The 17,680-nt window shown below is 39.6% G+C and overlaps 1 protein-coding gene across 2 annotated transcripts in view; it reads right to left on the reverse strand.

Moving 5' to 3' along the window:
- MBD5 (methyl-CpG binding domain protein 5) overlaps nucleotides 1-17,680 on the reverse strand; it is a 120,350-nt gene that overhangs the window by 39,978 nt on the left and 62,692 nt on the right. The window contains exons 3-5 of one of the 2 annotated variants that reach the window (XM_050976646.1): nucleotides 13,987-14,129; nucleotides 9,814-10,003; nucleotides 5,515-5,572 (exon numbers count right to left, since the gene is read on the reverse strand). The gene's annotated coding sequence lies outside the window, so the exon portion shown is untranslated. Of the gene's footprint in view, nucleotides 1-5,514; nucleotides 5,573-9,813; nucleotides 10,007-13,986; nucleotides 14,130-17,680 lie in introns of both variants that reach the window. The other variant, XM_050976645.1, reaches the window with a different exon arrangement.

Here is a 17,680-nt window from a genome sequence, read left to right on the forward strand (position 1 = left end):
TTGGAGCTCTTTTCCAGCCTCATTTCTGGGATCCTGAGCACCAGAATCCCCCAGGTTTTTCCCAGAAGGGAATATCCATCAATCCAGCCTCCAGCAGCAGAGGTGTCCCTGCCCCAGCCCCTTCTGGCAGGGAACATTTTGTGTTCCCCCACAGCCCCAAACCCCTCATACCAACAGAAAAGGAGCCCTAAAAGTCCTTAAAGTCCCATTTTTTCATCTTGGGGGAAAAATTCTTCCTGGCAAGGGTGGTCAGGCCTTGGCAGGGGCTGCCCAGGGAGGGTTGGAGTGCCCATCCCTGGAGGTGTGCCAGGAATTCTGGAGGTGGCACTCAGGGCTCTGGGCTGGGGACAAGGTGGGGATGAGCACAGCTTGGATTCCATGGTCCTGGAGGCTTTTCCAGCCCCAGGGATCTGGGGTTCTGTGACTGCAGAGCCCCCCCCACCTCCTGATGCCCCATCTGCCCCTTCCTCATCCCAGCACTCTCTGAAGTGTTTTGGACTGGGATGCAAAGGAGTTGGATCCTGGACACTGGAGGGAATCCAAAGGGCTGATTTCCATCAGCCATGGGATAAATCCCCCTCTCCTCAGTTATCTCCTGGCAGCTCCAGCCAGGCTCTGTTATCTCACCCCAGCTCCCCACATCCTCAGCAGTGGCTGCTCCCTGGATGTGCCAGCACATCATGTTTAGATTTGTTTTGCAGTCCAGTTTCATTAGGATATCCTTCAGAAGATTTCACTGCACAACTATGCAAAACTGCACACAATTCCTTCCCCCTTTAGCCCCTCATCCCCTTCCCACATGGAAAATTTCTCCTTCATTTTCATCTGCTGCAAGAGTGGTTTCAATTTTTAATGGGACTCTCTCCCTTTTTTTGAAATGTTGGATTTCAGGCAGCCTCTTTGCACACTCAGCTGCTAATATTTACTTTAACAATTTTTGACTCAAGTGGGAAAAATAGAAAACTCGATAGGATGTAAAAAGAAATTTAAATTAGATATTCATTATCTGGATTCCAATCTGTTATGTATGATATTAATAATATTTATTTTATTAGTAAGTGGATGTTGAGCCAATTAAGACAAATTCTGACAGGTTGATATTGCAAATCATGGAATGGTTTGGGTTGGAAAGTCCTTAAAGCCCATTTTGTTCCACCCCCAGGGACACCTTCCACCATCCCACGTTGCTCCAACCCTCTGAGTAATAAATTTTTTTAATATTCAAATATAACCAAAATCTCTCCCTTGTCCTCCCAATCCTTTTGGTGCTCCATTGCTCTTTTCTTACATGAATTCCTAGTGCCCAACAATTGCATGGATCACAAAGGGGCTCCACAATCCCTGCCTGCCTCTCTGAGACACAAACCCCAATTCCCACCTATGGAATGGCAACATTTTGGATATAAATATATATAATCCCACCTATGGACTGACATTTTGGATATAAATATCTATAATCTCACCTATGGAATGACATTTTGGATACATAAATATGTATAATCCCACCTATGGAATGACATTTTGGATATAAATATCTATAATCCCACCTAAGGACTGACATTTTGGATATAAATATATATAATCTCACCTATGGAATGACATTTTGGATATAAATATATATAATCTCACCTATGGAATGACATTTTGGATATAAATATATATAATCTCACCATGGAATGACATTTTGGATATAAATATATATAATCCCATGAATGACATTGGATATAATATATATAATATATATATATATTATATATCTATATCTATATCTACATCTATATCTATCTATCTCTATATATATATATATGTATGTATGTATATAATATATATATATATAATATATATAATTCCACCTATGGAATGGCCACATTTTGGATATAAAGCTTTGCAGACATTTAGAAAAAACACCAAACACTGCTCAGAGACACAAATTACAATCTCATTTTTGAGATTTTTTTTTCTTTCTAGCAGTGAAAAACCTCCAAAATGAGAAATGCTCTCAAATCACAGTCCTGGGGTTTCAGAACTAACAAGGAATTTTAGCTTCTCAAAAAGCATCACTTTGCAAGCCCTCAGTGAAAAGGAGTTTTTATTTAGTTACCACTTGCTCATTATTAATCTGTTGAAGTCTATCAAAGCAATTAGCCAGGATTCTCCTGTATCCTCTAATTAGATACAAATGTTGCATCATTTTTTGGGAATGCTTTCCCAGTTTGAAAAGCAGCATTCTCCTGACTAATTAGATCAGTGCTGAATCCTTCATGAGGGCCTATTTTTAGGCCAGTGATTCAACAAACAAAAGTGCCTGAAGTAGGAAGGAACCCTTGAATCCTTCAGGATTCTCTTCCTTGGGGTGGTGTCCAGGGCCAGGGCACAGCTCTACACAGGATTTACTCCTGGGTTACTCATGATAAACATGACATAGCTTGGAAACGCATCTCCCTTGTAAATACAGAGTATTGAGAATGTTTCCCCTCAACCAGAGAATTGCTCTGAACGGAATAACTTCATTAAAATGAGCATTTTCAACTGCCCCAGTGCCAGCTCACTTCACAGTCCAACCAGCTCTGGTATTATTTCTAACTCTTAAAGCAGGTTTTTATCCATAACAAGGTTTATATTCTCTTATTTTATACTACTCTTGATGCTGGGGAGTTTTTTAGGACTGGGATTTAACCCCTCTAGAAAGTAATTCCCTGGAGGTGTCCAAGGATCACCTGGATGTGGCACTCAGTGCTGTGGGATGGTGACAAGGTGGGACTGGCCACAGGCTGGATCAGTTTTGGAGGCCTTTTCCAACCTGGATGATTCCCTGGCAGCCATCTGGGTGAATTCCTAGATAACAAACTCCATAAATAACAAAAAATCCATGAGGATTCCAGGCCCCTGGCCCTGTTCTCCAGAGCCAGGACCCCCTGGATGTTCCCCAGCTCCCAGCTTCTTCTCCCAGCATAGGGATGGGAAATTCATTTTCCCAAGGCTCCAAAGCAGCCACTTCACTGGACTATAAAGCAACAAGAACATTATTTTCATGGAGAAAAAGTGATTTATGTGCATGGAATCCAGCTGGTCTTTAGGAGCATGTCACAGAAATCCCTTTCCTTGGAGCATTTTGGATCAGGGTGCTGTTAAGTGATCAGAGAGAAATCTGATATCAGAAATCAGAGAGAAATCTGATATCAGTGATCAGAGAGAAATCTCATATCAGAAATCAGAGAGAAATCTGGTATCAGTGATCAGACAGAAATCTGATACCAGTGATCAGAGAGAAATCTGCTATCAGTGATCAGAGAGAAATCTGGTATCAGAAATCAGAGAGAAATCTGATATCAGAAATCAGAGAGAAATCTGATATCAGTGATCAGAGAGAAATCTCATATCAGAAATCAGAGAGAAATCTGGTATCAGTGATCAGACAGAAATTGGATTATCAGTGATCAGAGAGAAATCTGCTACATTCCCACCAGGGAAAAATCAGAGTATCCTCAATTTTGGGGATTTAACTGTGCCAGTGAAGTCATGCAAGGCCATGGACAACTGGGCTGAGCTGGGAAGGAGCAGGATTCCTTCATGGACAGCACCAACCCCTAAAATCTTCTTTTAATCCATTTTTCTGTGCAGTTCCCAAAGCTGGGAGCAACTGAGGCTGTCCCTTCCAATGAAAGACTGGATAAAGATACAGAGACCTCTGAAAGGCTTTGTACAAAAAAGCCAAAAAAAGAGGGCAGGAAATAAAAGGATTTTGTTTTTAATGCTCACCCTGGCTGCTCACTATGGATTTATTAATATTGATTTATAATTTAATAACACATTTATTAAGTCCACCCCATGGCAGGACAGCCAGGATGCTCTTCCAGGCTTTCCACCACCTGGATTTTTTCCTTTCCAAGGGGAATAAATCCTAACTGTGCATGTGACCCAGACCTACTTTGTGTCAGCACGATGGCAGAGCTCAGAGTTTGTCAAAATTAAGGTTAATATTTGGTGTACACCAGAAATCAGTTAAGAATGATGTCACTGTTATCCCAGCCTTTCCTAGGGAATATTATTAAATGGAATATTATCAGGGATATGGTAATGAGAATGGAGAAACTTCACATCCACTTCATTTTAGGGGAATTTGGATAAAGAAATGAGAGATTTTCTTTCAATTCTCATGTTTCAGCCTTCCAAAAAGCTGATATTATTCAGCACAGTTCTGCAATGCTTTGATAATGAAGATTATATGAATTTCAGGAATCTTTGATAGAGAATGTTCAGAAAATATCCAATAAACTGATGCAGAAATTGAGGAGGAAATAACTGTGAGTGTTCAGCTCTGCTGTACATTATTGACTTCAGAGGTTACCAGGGAAATGGAAATTTGGGAAAATAAAGATTGAATTGAAAAGGAAAAAAATATATTTGAACAGAACGCTTTCAAAAAATGACCATGGAAATTCAATTAGTTAAAAAACATGAAAAAAAAATCAAGATTCCTGGAAATCTGGGAAAAGGTTCAGAGTGCTGGAATAACAATTTTTGAATAGCCCCAAATCTGCATTAATTCTGAGACCAAAAACGAAGCAATAAATGGCAATAATGAAACCCCTCCTCCCATATTCCCAATGCAGAGGTCTCAATAAACAACATCAACCTCCTTTGTATCAGACACCTGAAGTTGAGGACGGAGCAATATTTCAATAATTTGAATTATTCAGCCCGAGTTCCTGTGCAGGAGAATGTCAGAACTGTAGCAAGATTGCAAATTAAACCCATAAATTATGCTTTTGTGCCAAAGTAGTAATCATGTGACTGTGCTATTTTTAGAGCCTTGGAATTTTTTCTCCAAGTGCCCCTTTTTCAATGTTTATTGAATTACGTAGCTCTGCTCAGCAATTTCCCTGATGAAAACACACTTGAGGTATTCAAAAATATATGGGGACAATAAAAATCAGCTCTTCAGCCACCTCAGTGCAAACCCTCCTGCCTTATTTGGTGTAAATGGAATAATATTGGAGAGTCTGGACTGCCTCTGGACCCTGGAAATCTGATTAATCTCTCCATGAGCAGATAATTACTTACTAATTGAATGTAAAAGTATTTGGAGAATTTGGCCCCGCTATTTTATTTGAGAGAGTTTTCTCTGTATTCTAAAAACAAAAAAAGGATGCAAAAGTTCAAGGATTTTTTTTTAAAAAGTGATTTTAATTCTTTTAAATGCCAAATGTTTCCTTCTTGCTGTAGCAGAGATTTATTAGTTATGAGTTTAATCATTTTTAAATCAATCTTGATGAAGATTTGTATACATGACCTTTCCTTCTCCAGCCCCTTTTTCTACTCACACTGCTCTGAGTCAGCTCTTTCCTGAATTCCCCATTTGATTTAAAATATTCTTGCTCACCCTGCCATCAAAACATCACCTTTGTTTGGGTATTTCAAACCTTTGCAAGCAGGAATGCCCACAGAAAGTGATTTTTAATGTGTTAATTAGAGCAGGAGAGGGGATTGAGATGAAAATGAAACAATCCTGACCTTTCTCCTCATTAGGGATTAGACTGAAGGTGGCTCTGTTCATCTTGTTCACTCCAAGCTGGAAAAGAATCAGTTAAAACAAAAAATGAGCAATGGTGAGCAACACAGCCCACTAAGGACATTAAGATTCCAATATTAAATGACTCTTAATTATTTCTTCATATTTATGGACACTTAGAAAGGTTTCTGAGGATAAATGATGGAGTAACCATCTCCACTTCTTGTTCTGTACACATTTCATTCCTATCAAACACCACAGCCTGGAAAAAAGAATCCAATATTTAACAAATTCAGTTCATCTGAATTCTGGCAACACAAATGACCAGAACTGTTGCCTGTACACCCCCCCACCACTTTTAAATAAAATTTTGTGCTTCAGGAGTGTCTGGCTGCCCCAAGCCCTCCACTCAGATTCACTTTTCAGCAAGCCAAGGTATTTTGAGCCCACTAAAAGGAGCAAAGTGCCTCCAAGCTGGGGTCTGTGTATTTTGGGGCTGAATTCTTACACAGCAATGATCAGATGTGTTCACACCATCACCTTCATAAGGATAAATTTCCTTGGCCAATGAAGTGAGGAGTGGAGCCTGGCTCCTGGGAATGCAGCAGCTGATTGTAGGATAAAACATTCCCTGCTTCAGAGCTGGCCTGGGCAAACATTCCTTGGAGGGGATTTGCCAAACTTGAGTCATTTATTTTAATAAATAAATAATAAATAAATAAATTTTGTATATACATATATTTTACAGATATTCAAATATGATACATTTATTTTATATATATATCCAAACATGAGACATTTATTTATATATATATATAAAATTATTAATTAATTTATTTATTTAATATATACTTATATTTTACATATATTCAAATATGATACATTTATTTTATATACACATATATTTTATATAGATCCAAATATATATGTATCAAATATGATAAATTTATTTTTTATATATATCTAAACATGAGACATTTATTTTATATATGCATTTATTTTATATAGATCCAAACATTATGCATTTTTTATATATATATCCAAATATATATGTATCAAATATGATACATTTATTTTTATATATATCCAAACATGAGACATTTATTTTATATATACATATATTTTATATAGATCCAAACATGATGCATTTATTATATATATATAATATATTTATTTTATATATACATATATTTTATATATATTCAAATATATATAGATCCAAACATCATGCATTTATTTTATATATATATAATATATTTATTTTATATATACATATATTTTATATATATTCAAATATATATGTATCAAATATGACACACTTATTTTATATATATATATATCCAAACATGAGACATTTATTTTATATATGGATATATTTTATATAGATCCAAACAGGATGCATTTATTTATAAATATATATATTATATATTTATTTTATATATGGATATATTTTATATAGATCCAAATATGATACATTTATTTTTTATATATATATCCAAACATGATGCATTTATTTTTATATATATATATCCAAACATGATGCATTTTATTTTACATATGCATCTATTTTATATAGATCCAAACAGGATGCATTTATTTTTAATGCTCAGCAAGGTGGTACCTGCTGGTGATGCTCAGCTCTGCCCTGCCAGGTATCCCTGGCTTTGCTCTGAAATTCTGATTTTCCTGCATGAGGAATGCCCCCAAAGCAGACAGAAAAGGTTTGGTTCTCTCCAGAAGGAGCTAAACCCTAAACAAAAGGGGGAATCACATCAAGAATAAGAGAATTCCACCGGCTCATCAAAGCAGGGAAAAGAAAAATGAGAGTGAGGCACCCAGAAATGAAAACCATGTGGCCTTTAAGGATGCAGCACATCCAAGAGTGGAGAAGAAAGCTCCAAAAAAGATAAGAGCCTGGCAAATGCACGGCTGGATCCCAGCTGAAGGACAAGATACATCCCAGCTCCCAACTCAGCCAGTTCTTCATTCTCTGCAAGGGCCCCCAGCCCAGCTCTGGAATTGCCTAGCACAGATATGGAGGATGTTCTGCTCTGAAAAGTGAATTACTGGGGAGATGTGGGCAAAGGAGCACTCAGGCAGCTCTTCAGCACAACAGATTGAACTTTGGGCTGCAGGAATTTCCTTCTCGTGTTTCTCTGCAGCAGCTCCTGGACTCCAGCTCCCAAAGGCTGCTGAACCCCCATTTCCCTCTGCTTGAAAAAGAGCTTTCCAAAGCATTTTATTTAAATAAACAAAGGTCCTTTGGCTCATTTTTACTGCACACCTTCAGCTGAAAGGGGCTGTCATGGATGGAAAAGGTTTGCAGGGAAATGAGACAAACTGGATCCCAAAATTAAGGTGACAATTAAACTGAGGATGTGAATGAAGAGGGATCCCAGGAGAGCAAAATGCTCAGCCCACGGCCAGTGGGGAAGGTGAAAATTACTGAAATTTTCTCTGGAAGCTCCTTCTTTGGGTGTTTTTAAAGTTTCCTGACAGTAATAGCTAAAATATCCCAGTTTTCCATCCATATTTGCAGCCAGATATGAGGTAAAACAAAAAAAACCCCTTGGCCTGTTTTTTCTTTCCATCTCTCCTGAATTACACTTGGTGCAACCTGAACTTCCTTTTTAGATTTTGGGGTTTTTTTTAATCTACAGAGCAACCCCCAGCACTGCTCTGATAAAACCCTCTTATCTCTTTTTTCTGCCCATCCTACAGTGTTCCCTTTTTTCCTACAATAAACAAACCCAACCCTTTCAGCTGTTCTTTAAGAGCCCTGATTTCTAAATCTGGCAAGGGCTGCTTGCTCTGCTTTGCATTCCTCTGGCTAATACCAATTTAAATGACATTTATTCCTTCAAATTTAATAATCAAACTAAAATTTTATTTTAAAATAAATAAAAAATAAATATTTTTATTTTTAATATTATTTTTGTATTTTTTTTAAATGATAAGGTCCAATATTGTGAAACACCTCGTGCCTTTGATCTCCCAAAAGGAAAGACTTACCAAGAAAATCTGGGATATTTTTAATGGAATTGGATTTAATGGAATTAATTTAATTTAATTGGAATGAAGAGATTCCAATGGAAGGAGAATTCCAGAATGGTTGGAGGGACCTTAAAGCTCATTCAGGTATTCAGACATCTTCCACTAGCCCAGGTTCCTCCATCCTGACCTTGGACACTTCAAGGGAAGAGGAATCCACAACTTCTTTGGGAATTCTGTGCCAGGGCCTCGCCACCCTCACAGGGAAGAAGCAACAGAAAATTCCACCCAGGAATTTTGGGAGTTCCTGTGTCAGCTCTCCCTAATCAGGGACAGCTCTCAAAAAAGGGATTCCAAATGAGCTGTGCCCACCAATGATTCTGTGGGAATGCTGCACACATCAGTTCAGAGGGGATCGGACAGAATTCCACATTTCCTCTGAAGAAAAAAGTCCTGCTAAGAATGAAAATGTGTTTAAAATCCTTATTTTGATCCAACAAATATTGTACAGTGACTCACTAAGATGCCCAACACTATTGTAGATGTAACTTTATTTAAAAATAAACCAGCACACATTCCTTCAACTGGGCCACTTCAGATTAGGGATCTCTTCAGCCTTTTCTGGAGGGATTTAAAAAAGCTTTGGAGAAATCTTAAAGCTATGGAATTAGCCTGGTATTTATAGCTCCGTTTCCAAGCGTGTTCTCTGAGCTTCCTAGGACGTTCCTTTTCCCCATCTGCTGGTTGTTGACATGGTGTAACCTTGTATTTTGATCAGGAAAATCCAGAAGAATGAGAGCATTTGAGCTGATGTTGTGCTGGAGAGCTCTGGCTCCACCTCAGGCAGCTCCACTTTGCTCCTCCACCACCACCCAGGGCAGGAATGGTGCTGCAGATTTTCCAGCTGAGAACTGGAGTTCTATTGTTCATTATGTCAAAATACATTACTCCCAATTATGACTAATGCTCCATCTGAATCACAGCACCTCAAAATGGTGTTTTTTTCCCCCATTAAAATGCTGTGCTTCACATGCTGGATGGTTACAATCTCTTAAACTGAGGTCAGGAAAGTTTATTTTTCTTTGTTCTCCTATCAAAAAGTCCATGTTTGGGTGCACAGCCTACCTTCCACCAAGGCATCAACTGCTGAACTGTTTCCTTTTCTACTCCAGCACCATCAAATGTTGAAGTTGCCTGATCTTCTGTTGGTTTTTTTAACGTTGCCCCAAACACGTTGCCTTAAAATTTCGCCGCAGCAGCACAGAACCACCAAAAACCCCAAAATTCCAAAGTTTCCTTAGAATACTCACCTACATTGCTTCTCATGGCCTTGCTTCAAGTTATCTTGGGGATCTTGTAGGCTTTTTAGAACTGCTGCTGCACTTTGAGCTTTGCTCTAGACAGTCTCCTGGTGCTCTCGATGATGGGCTATGTCCATTGGGGTCAGCTCCTTGCCTCCCTCCACCCCTCATGTGAGGAACTCCTGCACCCCACTTACATCTGCTGAGATAATCACAGGGTTTCAATTAAAACAATGAGCCAAAGGTTTTCATTCCACTTGTCTTGATTGCTTTGTAAGCCCCTATACAATTGCTCTGGAGTATAAACAAAACAAGATTTGTTTCTAAGGAATGGCTTTGACTGGAACTGAGGATGCTTTTCGAGTTGAACTGATCCACACAAAAACCTCCAGCTAAAGAGAAAAAGCTGAATTTTGGAGCTGTGATGCTGCAAAAGGCCCTGGTGAGGTAGAGTGAGGAAAGTGTCCAAGTGTCTAAGGTTGTCTTAGGCTGGGAGGGTGCATTCCATTTTTGTCAGAGCTGGGGCAGTTCTCTCTGCTCATGGGGCAGTTTTTCCTTTATCTCTCCCACAGCCAATCCTCCCTCCAGGAGATCTCTGCTGTCCATGGCCATTCATTATTAATTATCTGCTGTCCATGGCCACTGAGTGTCCCTGCAGGGCTGATCAAATCCCACCATCCCATGGGAGATGCTCCACCCAGGGGAGGAGCCATAAAGGGAATGCCTCATTATTCCCTATAGGAATATAGGGAATGCCTCATTATTCCCTATAGGAATATAGGGAATGCCTCATTATTCCCTATAGGAATATAGGGAAGGGATCATTATTCCCTATAGGAATATAGGGAATGCCTCGTTATTCCCTATAGGAATATAGGGAAGGGATCATTATTCCCTATAGGAATATAGGGAATGCCTCGTTATTCCCTATAGGAATATAGGAAGGGCTCATTATTCCCTATAGGAATATAGGGAATGGCTCATTATTCCCTATAGGAATATAGGGAAGGGATCATTATTCCCTATAGGAATATAGGGAATGCCTCGTTATTCCCTATAGGAATATAGGAAGGGCTCATTATTCCCTATAGGAATATAGGGAAGGGTTCATCATTCCCTATAGGAATATAGGGAAGGGTTCATCATTCCCTATAGGAATATAGGGAAGGGTTCATCATTCCCTAAGACCTGCCTGCTCCTGAGCCCTCTCCACCCTCCCTGTGCTGCTCCCTGTGCTTGGTGCCTCCAGCACTGATTCCCTGCTGGAATCCCTCTGACCCCCAGAGCCTGCCCAGGACTGGAGGCAATAATTTGGATTTTTCCAGAGGTGGAATGGATTGGAGCTCATCAGGTGAAAGGCACATCCCAAAGAGTTAATGGGGACTGAGGACTCAGCACAGGCACAGCTGGCCATCAAATTCACAAGGATTGGGCAGTTCACATTTTCCCCAAATAAATCTTCATTAAAACCAAAAGCAAAACCAATGATTTTTGAGTCCTTCAGCCAATGGGAAGAATTAGTTCTGATTTTCTTGGAATCTCTTTGAAAGCCTTTTATCATCACAGTGAAGGTCTGGGTTGTTGTTAAAACCTTCTCCTGTCACAGAAAACCCTGACAGAAAATGGGAATGAAAAATTTCAGATAAACCAAACAAACAGGGTGTGACACCACCCTGTGACAACAGAAGTCACCAAGAGCACTGGCTGTGAAACCAAATCCAGCATTTCCTGTGATTATTTAAATATCTTAATGAAGCTGAGAAGCAAATCCTGCAGTTTGGCTCCACTGATTTCATCAGTATCCCCAGTTTTACTGAGTTCTCAGTTGATATTTCCAATTTCAGTGCAAAATTAGGGCCCAGCATTTTGTAAAAATGGGCATTAATGACTCTTGGTGGTCTCAAACTGCATTTGCCAACCTGGCAGAGCCTTTCAGGAATGGGGTTTTTTTTCACAAGCAAACTACTTAAAATAAAAATGATTAACTCTGTAAAGTCCTTCCCCAACCAATAGGACTTTAGAAATGACACCCTATAAATTATGAAGGAATATTTAGATTTTCTAAGCACTAGAAAACGTCAATGTTGAGGCTCTGTAGAGAGTTTACCTGTTTTTAATACCCTCTATCAACAAGGAACATTCAGTCCACAGATATTATTGAATATACAGATATTACTGAATGGAGCTCTTTCAAAACACAACCATTTCATGCAGGTTATTCATATAATTATAATTTATCTTCACAGTAACAAAAACTGATAGAAAGATGGTATAACCTACCATTAAAGAATTTGCATAAAAATGTATTTTAGATCATAATTCCACTATGGATGTAACATTCTTCATATAAAATGATACATTAATGTTTGAACACATTGAAAGGTATTGATCAGAGACATTTTCATGAAGAATTCCCCATGAGCACAGAATGCTAATCACAGCAACCACTGCAAAACTCTAATTTACTGGAAACAATTCCAAGAGATGGAGGAGAGAGCCCAAGAATAAAACCTAAAGTCATAGCAGGGCTTAAAGAATCTGGGTCACATGGCCAGTGCTAAGGATGGAGGAGCAGCAGGGAAAGGAGCCTCCAGAAATCCACAGCAAGGCATCCTAAGAATTCACTTAAATGAACAATCTGATTTTGAACTGATCAAAATAAACAGCAACAATAAATTAATGATAAAATGATCTGTACTGAGCATATGGAAATGGACTTACACAGTGAGCACAGAAATTGATTTTTTTTTTTGATTCCATGCACATTCCTAACAATAAACTTCCCAAAAAGTTGCAGGAATCCAGTGGTGACTTTATTTCTGGGGGAGACACATCTGTTTTTTCAGAGCCTTTTGCTGTCTCCTTCCTTTGTGAGCTTCCTTTTTACATAACAAATCTGTGCTACCAGATTAAATAATCCTGTCCCAGTCTAATCTCTCCAGATACAAACAATATTCTTACAACTACAGTATTTGGAGGATCTAAAATTAAAGATACTTTTTATGAGTCAACATAAAAAACACCAGAATTTGTTATTCCTCCAAGAGCAACAAACTGAACTTTTTAATTGTGTGCAGTCACAAATGAGTAAAAAAGAGGTGGCAGTCAGCCAGTTCTCCTTTTACTTTAGCTGGGTTTTAAATGCATTTCTTCTAAATCAAACAATTTGATTATTGGCTGTTTCTTATGTTATTTTTCTCATTTACTCTGTGGCATAACTGAAAACCTCTCCTCCAAACCAGTTAATTCCAAATGAGAGCCATGAGCTCCATGCTGGAAAATAACAGCAGCAGCTTTTGTTTGGGAGCATCCACTTCTGTCTGATTTTCTTTACAGTATTTGTTATTTTGTTAAGGGAAAAAGTCACACAAAATTGCATTTATTAATTGCATTGTTTTTCATTTCAGAGAAATCAGAGAACCCCAGACTGGTTTGGGTGGGAAGGGGTGGGAATGAGAAAAACAGAAACTTCCAGAGACACTGAAGAGTTTGATCTACAACCTCAGATTGATGCAAAAATACAACACACAGCCATTAAGCAGAAAAGTCCTAAACTTATGTTTCTATAGTTGTGAGAAAAAATACACCTTAAGTGAGGAACTGCTGCTAAGATGGTGAAGGGTTTATAATGTAGGGGTGTGTAGAGACAGGTACAGGAATTGTAATTACAATTAAGTAATCTAAGAGTTTCGGAGCTGTAATAAAAGTATAGATGTGTGTGTGTGTATATATATATATATATATATAGTTGTAATAGGAGATATATATATATCTATACAAAAATACAATATATATAATTATAATATATAATAATAATATAATTCTATGTATTATATACATAATAAAAATATCTACAATAAAGCAAAAATAAGTAAAAGTAGCAAGTTAAAAAACCAAAACACACCTCGTAACAACTGCTCATTGAACTAGAAAGTTCTAGATTACCTTGTAACAAATAAACTTTATAACTACTTTAAACTATAGCCAACTGCTTACTCCTCTAAAATCCCACAGCCTCTAAGAGCACAGCAATGAAGGGACACAAATCCCAGTCAACCCCAGCCCTGCCATGGGGACACCCTCCAGTGTCCCAGGCTGCTCCAAGCCCTGTCCACCCCTCCCTGGGCACTCCAGGGAATGGGAATCCCCAACTTCAGGCACAGAGGCAGAGGGAGGACTCACCCAGCTGCAATCAGGAAGACTGGTGGGTGAAATCCTTTAGGATTTGGTGCTTCTGGGAAAACTTTTGGGAAGAATTGGAGAAGTGCTGTTTCTTCAAGTCTTTGTGGTTTTTGCCCGTTTTGTTGTGATAAAGCCTCTTCTTCCTGCAATGAAATACAGGTTGTGCCAAAGGGAGATTTGCAGAAGGGGAAATTGTTCCTAAATTCCTTCTGGAAGGATCTCTGACTTCACTGGCCATGCACACAGAAGCAGGAGAGCTCCCCACAGCCCAGGTCTGGCTGTGTCCTCCCCTGCTTTACACTCATAGAGAATTGAGGGCTGGAAAAACAGAGCCCACACAGCTGGAGAATGGAGAAAAGGACTTTAAAAAGAGATATTCTTGTGAGGATCCACCACAAAATTTCAGAGAACTAAAATAGCAAAAAGACGCCCAGTTTTGTTTATTTATACACCCATCTCTTTTTATATCCACTCACACACATGGACATTTCTATAAATTAATATAACCACCCCCAAAGTAGTTTAGAACCTTGAAAGTAGGTTACAGACTTGTAGACTTTGTTTTTTTCCCCCCAAATGCCTTGTAGATTTTCCCCCTAAACCAAGCAGAATTCTGTGACTTGAGCAAGTGATGGCAAATCATGACCTCAGTCTAAGCATGGTCTTGTATTTAATTTTATTCCTACGAGCAGCATAAAAAGTGGGTGAAAATACACATTATATCCATGATTATGCTTGGAGTAATCACAGGATTTTCAGGTTTCTCCAATTCAGACTCAAGGCAGGTCTGGCCTAAATCAGGGCTCTGCTGTCTGTCCAGCACAAAGCCTGAAAACTGAGATTTCTTCTCTATTTTCCTGGAGTTTGAGGAGGGAATTCCTGAGGTGTAGTCCCTCCCTCTGTCAGAGGGCACAACTCATGCCTGTGCTCCTGCTCCCCGAGTCCCTCCTGGATCAGCCCAGGATTTGTGTATTTCCCTGGATTAGTTTTAACCCAGATCCTCCCCTAATCCCCGTGGCTGCAGGAATGCTTGGGCTGGAGCAGCAAGGAGTGGCACATGGACAGCAAGGAGAAACTCCAAGTGGAAAGAGCAGCAGACACTTGGAGAAATCCAGGATGTTTGCTCTTTTGATTTCTGAAAATCTCTTCTGTGTTCATGGGAGCATCTCAGTGCATTTGTGGTTTAAATAAAAACAATATTTATTTATTTACAGCTTCCTAATTCTAAATTTTAACTGTTACAACACCAAAGAGCAAGGGAAACGTCTAAAAAAATCTGAATATCTGACTATGTTGGCAACAATAATCCTGCTTCCATACTGATCAGAATTCCCATCTATTATCTGAGTATTTGCTCGACACGGGATCTGGAGAAAATGAAGTTAAAGCAGAACAGATGGCAGAAGGAAAAGAAGCAGCAGCTACCCCACCTTCCAAGGCTACCTTTGCAGGAACATATGGCCTTTCCTGGGCTTGGGTACCACAACAAGTTGGCCAGATGAACAGAACTTCAAAAAATGAACTGTAACTGCCTAACAACACCATGGACCACGTGAACAACGTGAGAGCTCAAAGGAACACCCAGACCAGGCAGGTCTGCCTGAGGAGGGAATTCAGCAATCAGCAGGAAGGCCAACAAACCATCACATTTCTGTGAATTCTGGGCTGCATTGTTATAAATATACCACACTGCAGTGTTTGCTGTATGGATGTGACACATACAGAAGGCTGAGGTACTGACAGGTTTGCTTTCCAAATGGGATTTAGAGATACAAGGAACACTTTGCAAAGCTTTGGCAACGCTGTCATTGGAGTGGCTGTTGCTTTGAGCACACAAGGTGTAAGAAGGGATATTATCTGGTTTTTTGTGTCTCCAGTTATGGGGGAAAAAAAATTTAAAAGGAGTTTTAATTTGCAAGAGGAAAAAAATGAGACATCAGTTCAGTCAATATTTCAATCCTATAAATTCTGAGTGGCTGATATTTGGACATTCTCCACATCTTGATGAAGTTCATACTCAAGATTTAAACCTGTAAAGGCTGGACAATAAAGGTCTCTTCAACAATCACACCTCCCAATTTATTTTGGTTTTCTCAAAACATCTTAGAATTAAATTTGATGAATAATTTACAAATTATTTTCATTCATCTGTAACACAGCACTTTGAAAACTTGATTTGTTTCCCTCAGCCCCTTTGCATACCTGGTGTACAAGCACTGCTGTTTTCTGGCTCACAATGGAAATGTAATCAACTTTTCTCCTTCACTGATCTTTAATTTAATATAGAGATAACCGAGAAACTGATGAGAGCTGAAAAGATAAATAATTTGAGGTCTGTACAATGCTAATGTGTCTTTCCTCCTATTTCTCCTATGTTGCTAAAAGTACAAAAGAATGAGTTAGTAAAAACATCAGTTGTTACTACTCCATAGTTACAAATAATTGATTTTTTTTTAACCTCAGAATCCCAGAATGTTTGGGTGGGAAGGGACCTGAAATCCCACCCAGCCCCATCCCCTTCCCCAGGGCCACCTCCCACAGGATGCTCAGGTTCTCTCTTTGGGTGTCTCTACCTCAGCTGCATCATAGGAAATAGAAACATCCCCCAAAAAGTGAAGACATTTGGAAAAACAACCCAGACAGGAGAAGCAATTGTCACATTTGTCTCCCAGCCCAGTGTCCACTCTTTCCTCCTGCCCCTCCTGTGCTCCCACGCTGCTGCTGACACCTTGTCAAGGCTGCCCCGGAGCAGGGGCTGGGCAGAGTCCCAGAATGAAGCAGGGATTGATTCAAGGATCTCCTCCATGGACCCACCTGGGGCAGCACCAGAGCCCAGCCAGGGCTGCCCCCAAGATGACCCAAAATGGCCCCAAAATGCACCAGCGCTCCCGGGGTCTCTCCCTGGGATCAGCTCTGCTCCATTCCCACCTTGCAGTTCATTGTCCCAGCCCAGCTTTAGCCCAGGCACTCCCACCCTGCTTGTTTTTCTCTCTCCAGCCCACGGGGTTTGTGCTCCTGGGCTGGGATTTGGCTCATTTGTCCTTGGTGCCCAGCTGGAGCAGGAATTGTTTTGTCTCCCTGCTCTGGGCACAGAGCTCAGCAGCGCTGGATGGGAAGCTCAGAGCTGCACAGAGCCTGGAACACAGAAAAGCCGAACCTGAGGCATCACTGGAACACTTCCTCCATAGGCAAAGTCAACTTAACCCACCAGATTATCTTCATTTCTGCCTCCTGACTCAGATTATTTCATATAAATATATTTGTGTTGACCCCAAGATCAGAATTTTTGCTATTTCTCCACAAGGTTCACAACTCCACCAAGACCTGGATAAACACACCCACAGCAAGAGGAGAGGAAAAGGATGCCTGGACTTCCAGAGGAATCTCTTCTCCCAAAGCTCCAAACTCATTAGGAGAGAAGAAATTTCATGCAGCAAGCACACCAACTGTTTATATTTTTGCCTCATGACACTTTATCATCACATAATAAAGTCTCTTCTTTTAGACATGACATTATGCCATTGTTTAAAATTAAATCCTCCCCAAAGAAAATAACATAAACTTCTCTAAACTCTGTTACTTTTTATTTCAATATTCCTGGCACAAATCTCCATAACTGGCAAATCTTGATTATTTTAAACTCTCTTGCAGGGCAGATGTTGCCACAGAGCAGAGAGGAGACTGCTCTGGATTC

Source organism: Serinus canaria, chromosome 7 (genome assembly GCF_022539315.1).
Source record: "Serinus canaria isolate serCan28SL12 chromosome 7, serCan2020, whole genome shotgun sequence".
NCBI lineage: Eukaryota > Metazoa > Chordata > Aves > Passeriformes > Fringillidae > Serinus > Serinus canaria.